The sequence below is a fragment of the Pelecanus crispus genome, chromosome W (assembly GCF_030463565.1).
Source record: "Pelecanus crispus isolate bPelCri1 chromosome W, bPelCri1.pri, whole genome shotgun sequence".
NCBI lineage: Eukaryota > Metazoa > Chordata > Aves > Pelecaniformes > Pelecanidae > Pelecanus > Pelecanus crispus.
Window position 1 is genome coordinate 12,770,570 of NC_134675.1, and position 13,610 is coordinate 12,784,179.

Genomic DNA, 13,610 nt, shown 5'->3' on the forward strand with positions numbered 1-13,610 from the left:
CAGTTGCTTTGCTTCCATTGCTGCAACCACCCCCACAGGGCATTTGCCACCATCCATGAGTCAGTATAGAGATAAAGGACTGGCCACTTTTCTGGTTCAGCAATATCTAAAGCCAGCTGGATGGCTTTCACCTCTGCAAACTGACTCGACTCCCCTTCTCCTTCAGCACTTTCTGCAACTTGTCGTATAGGACTCCATACAGCAGCTTTCCACCTCCGATGCTTTCCCACAAGACAACAGGACCCATCAGTGAACAGGGCATATTGCTCCTCATTTTTTGGCAGTTTATTATACAGTGGGGCCTCTTCAGCACGTGTCACCTCCTCCTCTGGTGATATTCTAATGTTTTTTCCTTCTGGCCAGTCCATGATCACTTCCAAGATTCCTGGGTGACTGGGGTTTCCTATTCGAGCCCATTGTGTGATCAATGCAACCCACTTACTCCATGTAGCATCAGATGCATGATGTGGAGAGGGGACCCTCCCTTTGAACATCCAGCCCAGCACCGGCAGTCGGGGGGCCAGCAGGAGCTGTGCTTCAGTACCAACCACTTCTGAAGCAGCTCAAACCCCTTCATATGCTGCCAGTATCTCTTTCTCAGTTGGAGGATAGCAGGCCTCGGATCCTCTGTATACCTGACTCCAAAACCCTAGGGGTCGACCTCGAGTCTCCTCTGCTGCTTTCTGGTAGAGGCTCCAGGTAGGGCCATTCTCCCCGGCTGCGGTGTAGAGCACATTTTTAATATCGTGCCCTGCCCGGACTGGCCCAAGGGCTACTGCATGAACTATCTCACGTTTAATTTGTTCAAAGGCTTGTCGTTGCTCAGAATCCCATTTGTAATTCTTCTTCTTCCGGGTCACTTGATAGAGAGGGCTTACGATCTGGCTGTAATTTGGAATACGCATTCTCCAAAACACCCACAATGCCTAAAAAAGCTTGTGTTTCCTTTTTGCTAGTTGGTGGGGACATAGCTGTTATTTTGTGGATCACATCCATTGGGATCTGACGATGCCCATCTTGCCATTTTATTCCTAAAAATTGGATCTCCTGTGGAGGTCCCTTGGCCTTACTTTGTTTTATGGCAAAACCAGCCTTCAGAAGGATTTGGACTATTTTCTTTCCCTTCTCAAAAACTTCTTCTGCTGTATTGCCCCACACAATGATGTCATCAATGTACTGCAGATGTTCTGGAGCTTCACCCTGTTCCAGTGCCGTATGAATCAGTCCATGGCAAATGGTGGGGCTGTGCTTCCACCCCTGGGGCAGTCGATTCCAGGTGTACTGAACACCCCTCCAGGTAAAAGCAAACTGGGGCCTGCACTCTGCTGCCAAAGGGATGGAGAAAAATGCATTAGCGATGTCACTTGTGGCATACAACTTGGCTGCCTTTGACTCCAGTTCGTATTGAAGTTCTAGCATGTGTGGCACGGCAGCAGTCAGCGGCGGCGTAACTTCGTTCAGGCCGCGATAGTCCACTGTTAGTCTCCACTCCCCGTTAACCTTTCGCACTGGCCATATGGGACTGTTAAAGGGTGAGCGAGTCTTGCTGATCACTCCCTGGCTCTCCAGTCGACGAATCCGGTTATGGATGGGAATCAGGGAGTCTCGGTTGGTGCGATATTGCCGCCTGTGCACAGTTGCGGTAGTGATTGGCACCTGTTGTTCCTCAACCTTCAGCAACCCCACAATTGAAGGGTCCTCTGAGAGACCGGGCAAGGTGGACAACTGTTTAATTTCCTCCATCTCCAAGGCAGCTATACCAAAAGCCCACCGGTACCCTTTTGGGTCCTTGAAATACCCTCTCCTGAGGTAATCTATGCCAAGAATGCACGGAGCGTCTGGGCCAGTCACAATGGGGTGCTTCTGCCACTCATTCCCAGTTAGGCTCACTTCAGCTTCCAGTACAGTTAGCTGTTGGGATCGCCCTGTCACTCCAGAAATACAAATGGATTCTGCCCCTCTATAGTTTGATGGCATTAGCGTGCACTGTGCACCAGTGTCCACTAGAGCCTTCTACTCCTGTGGGTCTGACGTTCCAGGCCATCGAATCCACACAGTCCAGGAAACCCGGTTGTCCCTTTCCTCCACCTGGCTGGAGGCAGGGCCCCTCTAACACTGGTCATAGTATTCGTTGTTCACTCCTTGTAAATGTGAATCCAAAGTCCCTTGATTAAGATCGGGAGTAGAATTAGCCCTCCTTCTCTGTCTGGGGAACTGCTCCCTGGAAACTGGAGCTGCAATTTTCCTGGGAGAACCACCTTTTGTAAAAGTTTTTCCTTGCAAGTCATGCACCCATGCCTCTAGGGTCGAGGTGGGATTTCCATCCCACTTCCTCATGTCCTCTCCGTGGTCACGCAGGTAAAACCACAGGGTGCCCCGTGGTGTGTATCCTCTATATCCTCTCTCTTGAGCAGAAGGACGTTGACTCCTAATGGCTGAGACACTGGTCCGTGCAGGTGGGGAGTAGGACAGATCATCTCTGAGTTGTTGGAACTCCTGGCATATTTTTTCAGACAGTCTTTCCACAGCCGAGACACAGGCCCATAGGGAGGAAGAGAGACTTTCTTCATATTCCCGGAGTCGTCTAGCCACTTCATCCACCGTTGGTGCCTCGTCATCTTTCCAGGCCAGTATTGCCAACGAGTTGGAATATGACACTGGTGCGCTCCGTACCACCTTCCGCCACATGGGTTGTGTGCACCTGACTTCATCTGGATCTTTGGGTAACTGCTCATCGTTCAGGTCACTATAAATCACCTCCAGCACGCCTAATTCCCTCAAGTACTGGATACCTTTCTCTATGGTGGTCCATTTGCTTGGACGGTATATAACATCCTCCTTGAAGGGATACCTTTCCTTCACAGGGATACCGTTCCTTCACGCTTGACAGAAGTCGCCTCCAGAGGCTGAGCGCTTTTGCCCCTTTTCCAAACGCTTTGTCAATGCCCCCTTCCCTGGAAAGGGATCCCAGCTGCTTGGCTTCCTTACCCTCTAAATCCAGGCTACTGGCCCCATTATCCCAGCATCAGAGCAGCCAGGTGATGATGTGCTCGCCTGGATGACGACTGAAATCTTTTCGCATATCTCGCACCTCACCCAGGGATAGGGATCGGGTGGTTACCATCTCATTTATGGGTTCTTCCTCCTCTGGTTCTCGTGATGGCCCTGGTTCATCTTCATCCCTTACTAAAGGAGCTGATTTCCTTGTGTATTTTTTCTTGTGTATAGGGGCAACTGATACTGGCACAGGTTGGTTCTCTGGTTTAGCCACGGTGCCTGTCACTGAGGTTGGAGTGGCTGCAGTACCTGTGGTGGGGGTTGGAGTAGCCACAGTGCTCGTGGCTGTGGTTGCAGTAGCCGCAGTGCTCGTGGCTGTGGTTGCAGTAGCCGCAGTGCCTGTTGTTTTGTCATCCGATCCAGAGACCCTCTCTTTCCCTTGAGGGTACTGAATAGTGTTGAACAGGGCTCTATAAGCATGGGCCAGTCCCCAGCATGTTGCAATGATTTGTGTCTCTTTGGAGTTGCCAGGGTGACAACATACTTTTTCCAAATACTTTACTAGTTCTTCAGGATTCTGCACTTGTTCAGGGGTGAAGTTCCAAAACACGGGAGGTCCCCACTGCCCTAGGTACTTGCCCATACGATCCCACACACCCTGCCACTCATAACTATCCAGCCTTGGGGCAGATCTCTGGATGATATTCTTAAATTGCTTACTAACCTTTGTCAAAACCAAAACAATATTCCCAAGAAGTATCAATAGAAGTATCTTAACTGCCCAGGGATGTTCAAAATACTGAAAACTTTCTGTAATGAGGGAGGAAGCATTATAGAAGAAGGTAATGAAGGTGCCATTCTGTAGTTCCTCCACAACAAACGTCTCCGAGGGAAAGGTATAATTGCTAACTCTCTCCATGAGGTGGTACCTAAAGTACAGTAATGACTTGTGTATAAAACCCAGATACAAAACCATGCTCAAGGTCAGGATTTTGATAAGGAACCTCCCAATCAAAACATCCTTAATCACTACAGAGCATAGCGCAATGCACAGACCAACACCAAGCTTTAACATGCACAGCCAAGAAAAGAACATGGTACAGATCAGATGAACTAATATCGTGACCGGCAACTGTTAACGGATTCCTTAATACACTCTAGTTAATCTGTTCTTGTCTCAAACCCTTCGAGCCCCACGTTGGGCGCCAAAAAGGACTGTCGTGGTTTAGCCCCAGCCAGCAACTAAGCACCACGCAGCCGCTCACTCACTCCCCCTACCCCGATGGGATGGGGGAGAGAATCGGAGGAGTAAGAGTGGAAAAAAACTCCTGGGTTGAGATAAGAACAGTTTAATAATTGAAATAAAATAAAGTAAAATAATAATAATAACAATATAATAATAATAGTAGTAATAATATACAAAGCAAGTGATGCACAATGCAATTGCTCACCACCCAACGACCGATACCCAGACAGTCCCCGAGCAGTGATCGCTGCCCCCCGGCCAACCCCCCCCAGTTTATATACTGAGCATGACGTCATATGGTATGGAATAGCCCTTTGGTCAGTTTGGATCAACTATTCTGGCTGTGCCCCTCCCAGTTTCTTGTGCACCTGGCAGAGCATGGGAAGCTGAAAAGTCCTTGACTAGCATAAGCAGTACTCAGCAACAACTAAAAACATCAGCATGTTATCAACATTCTTCTCATCCTAAATCCAAAACACAGCACTATGCCAGCTACTAGGAAGAAAATTAACTCTATCCCAGCCGAAACCAGGACACTAGTCCATTCAGGTGGGGAGTAGGACCTATCCTCTTTGAGTTGCTGGACGTCTCGGGAGAGTTGTTCGGACAGTCTTTCCACAGCTGAGACATAGGCCCATAGGGAGGAAGACGACTTTCTTTGTTTTGCCGGAGCTGGCCATCCAATTCATCCACCATTCGTTCCTCTCTGTCTTTCCAGGTCATTACTGCCAACGAGTTGGCATGGAACCATGGTGCGCTCCATACAAACTTCCGCCACATGGGTCGTGTGCACCTGACTTCATCTGGATCTTTGGGTAACTGCTCATTGTTCAGGTCATCATAAATCACCTCCAGCATGGCTAATTCCCTCAGGTACTGGATACCTCTCTCCATGGTGGTCCTTTTGCCTGGGTGACATAAATCATCTTCCTTGGAGGGATACCTTTCCTTTTTGCCTGACAGGAGTCACCTCCTGAGGCTGAGGACTTGTGGCCCTTCTCCAATCGCTTTGTCAGTGCCCCCTTCCCTAGAAAGGGATCCCAGCTGCTTGGCTTCTCTATCCTCTAATTCCAGGCTACTGGCCCCGTTATCCCAGCATCAGAGCAGCCAGGTGACTATGTGCTCGCCTGGATGACAAGTGAAATCTTTTTGTATATCTCACAGCTCACTCAGGGATAGGGATCAGGTGGTTACCATCTCATTTATGGGTTCTGCCTCTTCCTCCTTTTCTCATGATGACCCTGGTTCATCTTCATCCCTTACTAAATGAGCCCATCTTCTTGTGCATGTCTTCTTGTGTATAGGGGTGACTGATACCGGCACGGGTTGGTTCTCTAGTTCAGCCGCAGTGCCTGTCACTGGAGTTTGAGTAGCTGCAGTCTTTGTCACTAGGGTTAGAGTCGCTGCAGCACCTGTTGCCAAGGTTTGAGTAGATGCATTGCGTATCGCGGTGGTTGGAGTAGCTGCAGTGCCTGTCACAGGGTTTTCAGTAACCGCATTGCCTTTTGCTGGGGTTGGAGCAGCCGCAGTGCCTGTCGTGGGGACAGATCTCTAGATGATATTCTTAAATAGTTGTTTAACCCTAAACAAGACCTGAACCGCATTCAGGAGACATAGCAGTAGGAGCATGCTGGTTTGAATATCCTTGGGATATTCAAAATTCTCAAGAACTGTTTTAACTAGCCTGAAGGAGAAAGGGATGGTGAAGGAGCTGGGGAAAGTGTCCCCCTCTGCCTCCCTCATAGATCGGTTCTCCGAGGAGAAGAGGCAAAAAGTTTAAGTATTAATAGTTTCCGATAAATGGCTCCCAAAGTTCCCAAAGTATGGGAATGACGGCAGTGCTGAGTACAATCTCATGACCAATAATTTTATCATACCATAAACCAGTGTTACACAGTACAGCAAAGCAATAACTTTAATCCAGCTCCCAGAGGTGATAAACAGCACCACAGGGAATGCATATGGCAAGTGTGGTGTTACATAGCACAGCTCTGACAAATTTGTTTTAACATGCTCTGGTCAGATCTGTTGTTATCTCAAACCCTTCATGCCCCATGTTGGGCACCAAAAAGGACTGTTGTGGTTTAACCCAGTAGGCAGCTAAACACCACACAGTCGTTCGCTCACTCTCCCCCTCCCTAGTGGGATGGGGGAGAGAATCAGAAAAAAACCCATAAAATTCATGGGTTGAGATAAAGGCAGCTTAATAGGACAGAAAAGGAAGGGAAAATAATAATAATATATAAAACAAGTGATGCACAATGCAATTGCTCACCACCCGCCGACCGATACCCAGACAGTTCCTGAGCAGCGATCACTGCTCCCTGTCCAACCCCCCCCAGTTTATATACTGAGCATGACATCATATGGTATGGAATAGCCCTTTGGTCAGTTTGGATCAACTGTCTTGGATGTGCCCCCTCCCAGCTTCTTGTGCACCTGGCAGAGCATGGGAAGCTGAAAAGTCCTTGACTAGCATAAGCAGTACTTAGCAACAACTAAAACGTCAGTGTGTTATCAGCATTATTCTCATCCTAAATCCAAAACACAGCAAGCACTATGCCAGCTACTAGGAAGAAAATTAACTCTATCCCAGCTGAAACCAGGACAAGGGGGAGCAATAGAGCAGCTTGGTGGGCACCTGGCAGCCAACCAAGGTCAAACCCACCACACAGCTTCATATGAAGTATAGCAACTTAAGATGCCAAACATCCTTGCCAATTCAGTGAACATAATTTACTTGTCATTATTATTAGCTTTCCATAGGAACTAAGTAGTACGGTACCTCTTGTTCTTTCTTATCCTAATCAAGCACAACAGGAAAAGGATCATGCATGGGAAAAGGAATAAGTTTCCAACTTCTGTAGTGCACTTTCAGTCAGAGCGCTTTTCTGTGAAGAAAGCAGCTACTGGGTGAAGACATTTAATTGCTGTTGCTTAGAAAAACAAAAGCCCTAATCCTGAAGCTATATAAAAGAGTTCTTCAGGAGAGGGTGTTGCGTCAAGAGAAGCAACAGACACACAGGTTCTTTGGATTACCGGTGATAAATTCACTGACTGCAAGGCACATGCAAATACCAAAGCTTTGGATAGTACAGATGCATCAAAGGACCTAAAGCGACTCTATAGAGGTTTCTAAGTTTCGCACGATGGGGGGGGGGGGGGGGGGGGGAATATGCACTTGGTATAACCAAGTGTTAGATTCTTACCCAAAGGCGTCCCGATGGGGGGGAAGAGAGGCTCAGCCCGTCGACTGATCCCAGAGGTCAGAGTAGTACACGATGGTATCTTCCCTAACATCCCCTCTCTCTTAGGCCAATTTATAGTACTTTTATCTTTCAGGTGGAGCTTGAAGGACTCTAGTCATACATATTTTTGTTACGATTGGTGTAATACTTTCTCACTTCGTTTTAACGGTACAGGCTCGGAAAAAATTCAGAGCGCAGGCTCAGTGAGGAGTGGTCTCACCTTAGAGGCAGGTAGGTTTTGGGATGGAGGTGTGTTTTGGTATTATAATGATATTATAATGAGCAAAGTTTACCAAAAGGACAGCATTTTGTCAAAATCATGACAGCTTGTTGGCTCAGGGTATCAATTATGCAGCTTATCGGTGCCATGGTCCTCTTCTGAGTCCCTTATCACAGAGCTTGGCCGTGGTGTCTCCACACCACTCCTCCCTCTGGGCAACTCCCCTTAGAGCCAGCGCACCAGGCTCCCCTGATGTTGCCGACATCCAAGGTTGTAGGCTTAGGGAACTCCCTGTGGGATAGATTCCTTGCATCCAGCTGCATTTCATCTGGACAGCTTCTTCAATGCTGTGTTTTTCTTGAAATTGTAAATCTAAGTCTAATGTCTAAGTCACCTCCAGCAATTACTCCACAGAGGGCTCTATACCAATCTTCTATAGAATAACTTACAGGGCATGACCTCTGCCACAAGAACCTCAGTGGATTCGGGATACATAAATGAGAGATATCTATACTTTCCTCTCCTTGCTTTTATGAAAAATTGTTCATAATTGGACCACTGGATCATAGTACTTGGACAAAAAGGAAACGGAAGTTTTCTTTGTTCCACTGTCTTTCAAGTTTTTTCAGTTATAAACCTTCCAATATACATATTCAATACACAGTTCATTAAAAATATAAGCATCTATATACACACACAGACATTCACACACCTTTTAACACTGTACCACTAAAGTTATATTTTCCAAGTGGGTAGACCTGCAATTGCCTATTCCTTCTGGATTGACAATTTTTCAGTCTTTGGCTCCAAAAACTGAGGGGGGAAAAAAAAAAAGCTTTCTTTTTCACAATACAGATTTCTGTCTTAAGTTTCATAACTTCTTTCATCCAAATAATTTCTAGTCGTTCTAATTCAAATATTCCACCCTATATCTTGCAATTTCAGCCCTGCATATGTCTGCGCATAAGGCCCTGTTTGGCAGTCCGATTCAGCTGCAATTTCAGAAGTTTCAGATTACTTTTCCAGTTGAATTTTGCATATTGAGTCTTCAGTGCATATATTACTTTAAAAAGATTACAACATACTTTATGAGAATTCACACTTAAGTGTGACCAAAAAAAAAATTAAGGTTTCCCATTTTCTTAAAAAACAAACAAACAAACAAAACCCCAAATAAACACACCAAAAAAAACCCCACCCCAAAACCAGTGGTGTTATGCAAGTCTTTCCCTCAGCACTTTCCTAATAAGAACCTGATGCTTCCTGGTGACTTTGTGAACCATTACATAACATCTGTTTATGTTACTACTAGCTCACAGGATCAGATTCATAGTCTATACTTAAAAAACTTCAGTGGGTTATAAAACAAGATTGCATCTCTGTAAGATATGTATCAGATTTGCTTCAAAATGAAATCATAATACATTCAGATTAGATCCTTTAGGGCATTTAACTTAACCTATTTCTGTATCCATAACTGTAAGGAAAATAAATGGAGTAAGTAATAAAGTACAAATCGTAGCAGAGAGAGAAAGGCAGAAAAGCTTTAGTGAAATGTTCAAAAAAATTTTTTTTTTAAATAGGAAAAAAATTTTCCTTCTCTGTTCCTATTAAGATTACAGAAGAATAGCCAAGAATTTCCAGAATGGAAAAATATACTGGAACACAAAACTTTAATTTGGGATTAAATAGTACAGCTACTCTGTCCAAAATTCAATGCATCTAAAAATTATCACAGACAAGAGTGGCAAGCTAGCATTCAGAAAAACAAATCTTTGACCTTCATTTCATCTGTATGAAAGGAAATCTCCCAAATATGGTGAGAAGAAAGTACCAAATAATATGCAGTGTCATCAATCCTACTAGTTTACTTTAATGTCCAAGACGCACGTCTCAGCTGCTACCACAGGAATGCAAGACTGTAGTTAAAACACGAGGAAAACTCTAAATCTTTTGTACCTTCTCTGTAAGCCACTAAAACTGAGCAAACACAATTTTTTTTTTTTTTTTTTGTAGCAGATATAGGTAAGATTTCTTAGAGGCAACCTTCCAGTTTATTTAAAAACCAGACTCTCAGCTGGCCTTTGTGTGACCACCAGAGGGCAGGGGAGATGCAGCAGAAGATTAAAGCTTTCCTACACAGTAAGTACAGAACATGTTAACAAAAGCTGCACTTTTATTTCCTGAAAAGGTAATTTAATACTTAGTGCTCTCTTTGTAAAAGCCCTAGATAGGAGGGGTTTTTAAAATCAGTATAAGGAGTCCAATGCTATCTTCTCACCTGGAAATTATTTCACATAGCTACACAGAGACAAGACATTCATCACCTTATCAACCTGTTTTAAGGTAAAATTATGTTTTTTTAAGCAGTGAAGACAAAGACCAGATATTTTCACCAAGGTTTTAAGTGATTAAAGCAAAAAAGTGTTACCTTTTAACAACAGGGTTTAGACGTTGAGCAGTGACAATATCAACAGAAGTGTAAACAAAATAATTTATTAAATCGTACACAGAACTCAGTGTTTACAATACCAAATTGCAACAGGAAAAAAACAAAACAACAAAACCCCCAAAAACAATGTCCCAACACTCAAGCATAATACAAAACTATGCAAGTGTTAATGCAATCTCAAATTACATGTCATAGGCACACAATAATTGAACTGGTTACAGTACACAAGCAAAAATACTGCCTAGCAATATCCCTTACACTTTATTCCCTGACACTTTAATAAAATTAGTGTCTGTATTATAGGCTAACCTTCCCTTGCTCAGCTGGTTTCTTCACCCACCTTTTAAACCAGTAAGCACTGAATACTAAAACTTTATCTTAAAGAGCTGTCCCTCATTCTGCCTGCCCCAAAATGTGTTTCCTACCAGCTCTATTTGTAACAAGAGAAGTGAACAACTGCAGTTAACAATTGCTATGTGATCAGAAGCATGAGCTTGCATTTTTGAGCATTCCCATTCAAATCTGCATGCTAAAATTTCTCTTTAAAGAAAAAGCTAATACTTCAACATTCTTCTTGGCCAAAGACATGCGTGATAGGAAATGAGGCAATCGGGCTGTAACTAGAAGAATTTAAGTCCTTTTAAGGCAGCTACAGAAGGAAAGTGATGAGGGAACAAACCCATTACAAAAATCTATTTTAAGAGCTCAGAAAGTAAACTATAACCCTTGGGTGGACAGATGACTTGGAAGGTAACAGAAGAAATTTACCTTAGAAAATTAAGGCTCCTTCCCCACTTTTCTAAAGCCAGCATCTTCTCTTAGTAATTTACCAAAAAGCTCAAACAGCCACTAAACTCAACTACCAGAATAATTCTTAAAAGAAACCCATCATTACAGAAAAACATAACATGAAACCCCCAGTCCTAGCAAACACTCCCTTCCCTCACTGACCTGTTATTTAGGAATTCAACTGTAAAAAATAAACTTGGTGCTTGCTTTGGAGGAAACACTGCAGGTGGGAGAGGTTAACTCATTAAGATCCAGCAGAAAAATCTCTTTAGTCATTTTGATTTATTTCAAGGCTGAAGGACTTGATTAAAAATGCATAAAGAATTGTTGATTTGAATGTGATACTCCTAAAACCTTAGCATTCTTTGTGTACCAGGAAGTGACCTATAAGAAAGCAAAGCAGATAGGGATTAGAAAGACCTGAACTGCCATTGCTATTCTAATATGAAAAGTTAGTAAAAGCCTTGAAAAGAATAGCTATGCTTTTTCAAATTAATATTCCATACGTGTATTCCATATCTGGAGACTATCTTGTGTGGAACAGGTTTGGTTTTGTGGTTTTTTTTTTTTTAATTAAGCATTAAATATTAAAAGATCATCTGTTCATCTTCCACAATTATGTGGCTTGACAAGATTGATATTTGCACAGTGGTGATAATTACTATATTTACATACATATGATTTACTGTCCTTTGATTCTGAGTAAACAACCATAGTTTTATTTTCCAAAGGCCAGGCATGTAGTAAGAACTGTATATTTTTCTTTTTGTTTTGCAAGATATACAATAAGATTATGAAACAGCCAATTTCCAAGAATTAGTCAAAAGAGTGCACTTTTAATTTCTGGTATTAACTTCCTGTTTTCCTGTTACTAAAGTGAAAAAGGGTCATACTGAGAGCCAGTTTACCTCAACTCATAGTGAGGAGTATGCAGATCTCATGGATCCCTTCTAAAAACATCTTCCACTTCCACTTATTTTTTCAGAAACTGCTTAGGACTGCTCATGCTGACTTTTGGGGATTATCCCCACTTCAAACATAATGTTTATCTTCCTGGCCCATGTTAATGATATTTGTAATTTAGAAAGCCCAAGACTTCTGATTTTAAACACTTTATTAAGAGGTGTTTGTTTTTGGAACTACAGAGGCCGACCACCCACCACCCCGCTACCATCTGTACTAACAATAGCTTTATCTGGAAGCTAGGATTGGTACTAGAGTCCACTTCCTATTTCTGACAGTTTGTTTACACTTTACAAAAAGCTTGCATTGTCATGGTAGCAAAAGCACAGGTCTAGAGATAATAACGAGAAAAGGACTAAACTAGACTGATAATGGGCATCTGAAGCACTTGCATCCTGCCAGGCTTACAGCACAACTACATGATCTATTGGTGCAGTGATAAGCAAACAATGACAGTCATTAGTTTTGTGTGAAGTTGTATTGACTACGATAATATTTTAATGTTAATAAATCTCATCATAAACTGAAAGAAAGTACAGGCTCAAATATGCAACACGGAAAGACAGAACATGAAACCACTCATGCTCAAACAGCATGTTTGGCCTACTGCAGTTTGTAAAGACTGCTAAAAGTCCTCTCCTTTCACAAAGATGAGGGCAGGGGACCCTTTCCCCACCTCCCCTCCAAAGAGGTGTCATTTTGGTTTATCTCAGAAGCTGTTGCATACTTGTTTAGATGAACTAAACTTACTGCCCTTCTTCAAATCCTGACACAGGAAACAGCATCAGCAGGGCACTTATGTAGTGTTCTGGTGTAAACATGCTACAGAAATAGGCAAGATTGTCAGATTATATTTTTAAGTTTTTTTTTTTTTGCTTGGAGGGCTTTTAAAAAGTAAGTGTTTAGAGCAGAAGCTGAGATTTTTTTTTTTTTAAACTTTCTGTCCCCAGCGCTTCAGACCTGCACTTGACCCAAGGTGACTGCCAAGGTGGGTGCCATAAGGTTCACCCGCCCCCCAACCGCAAAGCCCATCAGGAAGAAAAAACGCAAGTCACCCGGTGAAAGAAAGGGGAACTGGCACTTTCCTGAACAGCGCCTCAGATACCGAGGTTTCAGTATGCAAAGTCAACGCAGCTACACCACCTCACAACGTTTCCTCTCCTTCCTTCGGGCACGGCTGCTGGTGGGGTGACTCTAAATGAGGAGGAACCGCTGCAGCATGCAAAAGAAAACAACAATTTACAGATTTTTTTTTTTTTTAAGGGTTCCTTTTAGGTATTAAGGGCCCTCCTCCCGGCCCCCTCTCACAGCCCCTCAGCGGAGTCGCAGCCCCGACGGGACCTGGCTCCAGGCTGGGCTGCGGGGGCGGGCAGGGCCCTACCGTCAGCCCCACAGGCCTTCCTCGGTTGGTGTGAAGCGGCAGATACAGGGATTAGCCCCGCGGGAGATTTTTTTTTTTAATTTTTTTTTTTTTTGCTATTGACCCAGCCAAGGTGGGGGAATTGGGAACGAATAACAAAGGGACGCGTCCTCTTTAAACACCTCCCCCCGCCCCTCCCACGTGGTGCAGGGCAAAGGGCGGGGATTCCACGATACATCACTTCTGTTTCTGTCGTGGTGTAGAGGAGCCGCGCGCGGAGTAGGATGTGAGTGTTGGGGTTCTCTCTCGGGCGCAGTTGGGCCCGCCGCTATTTT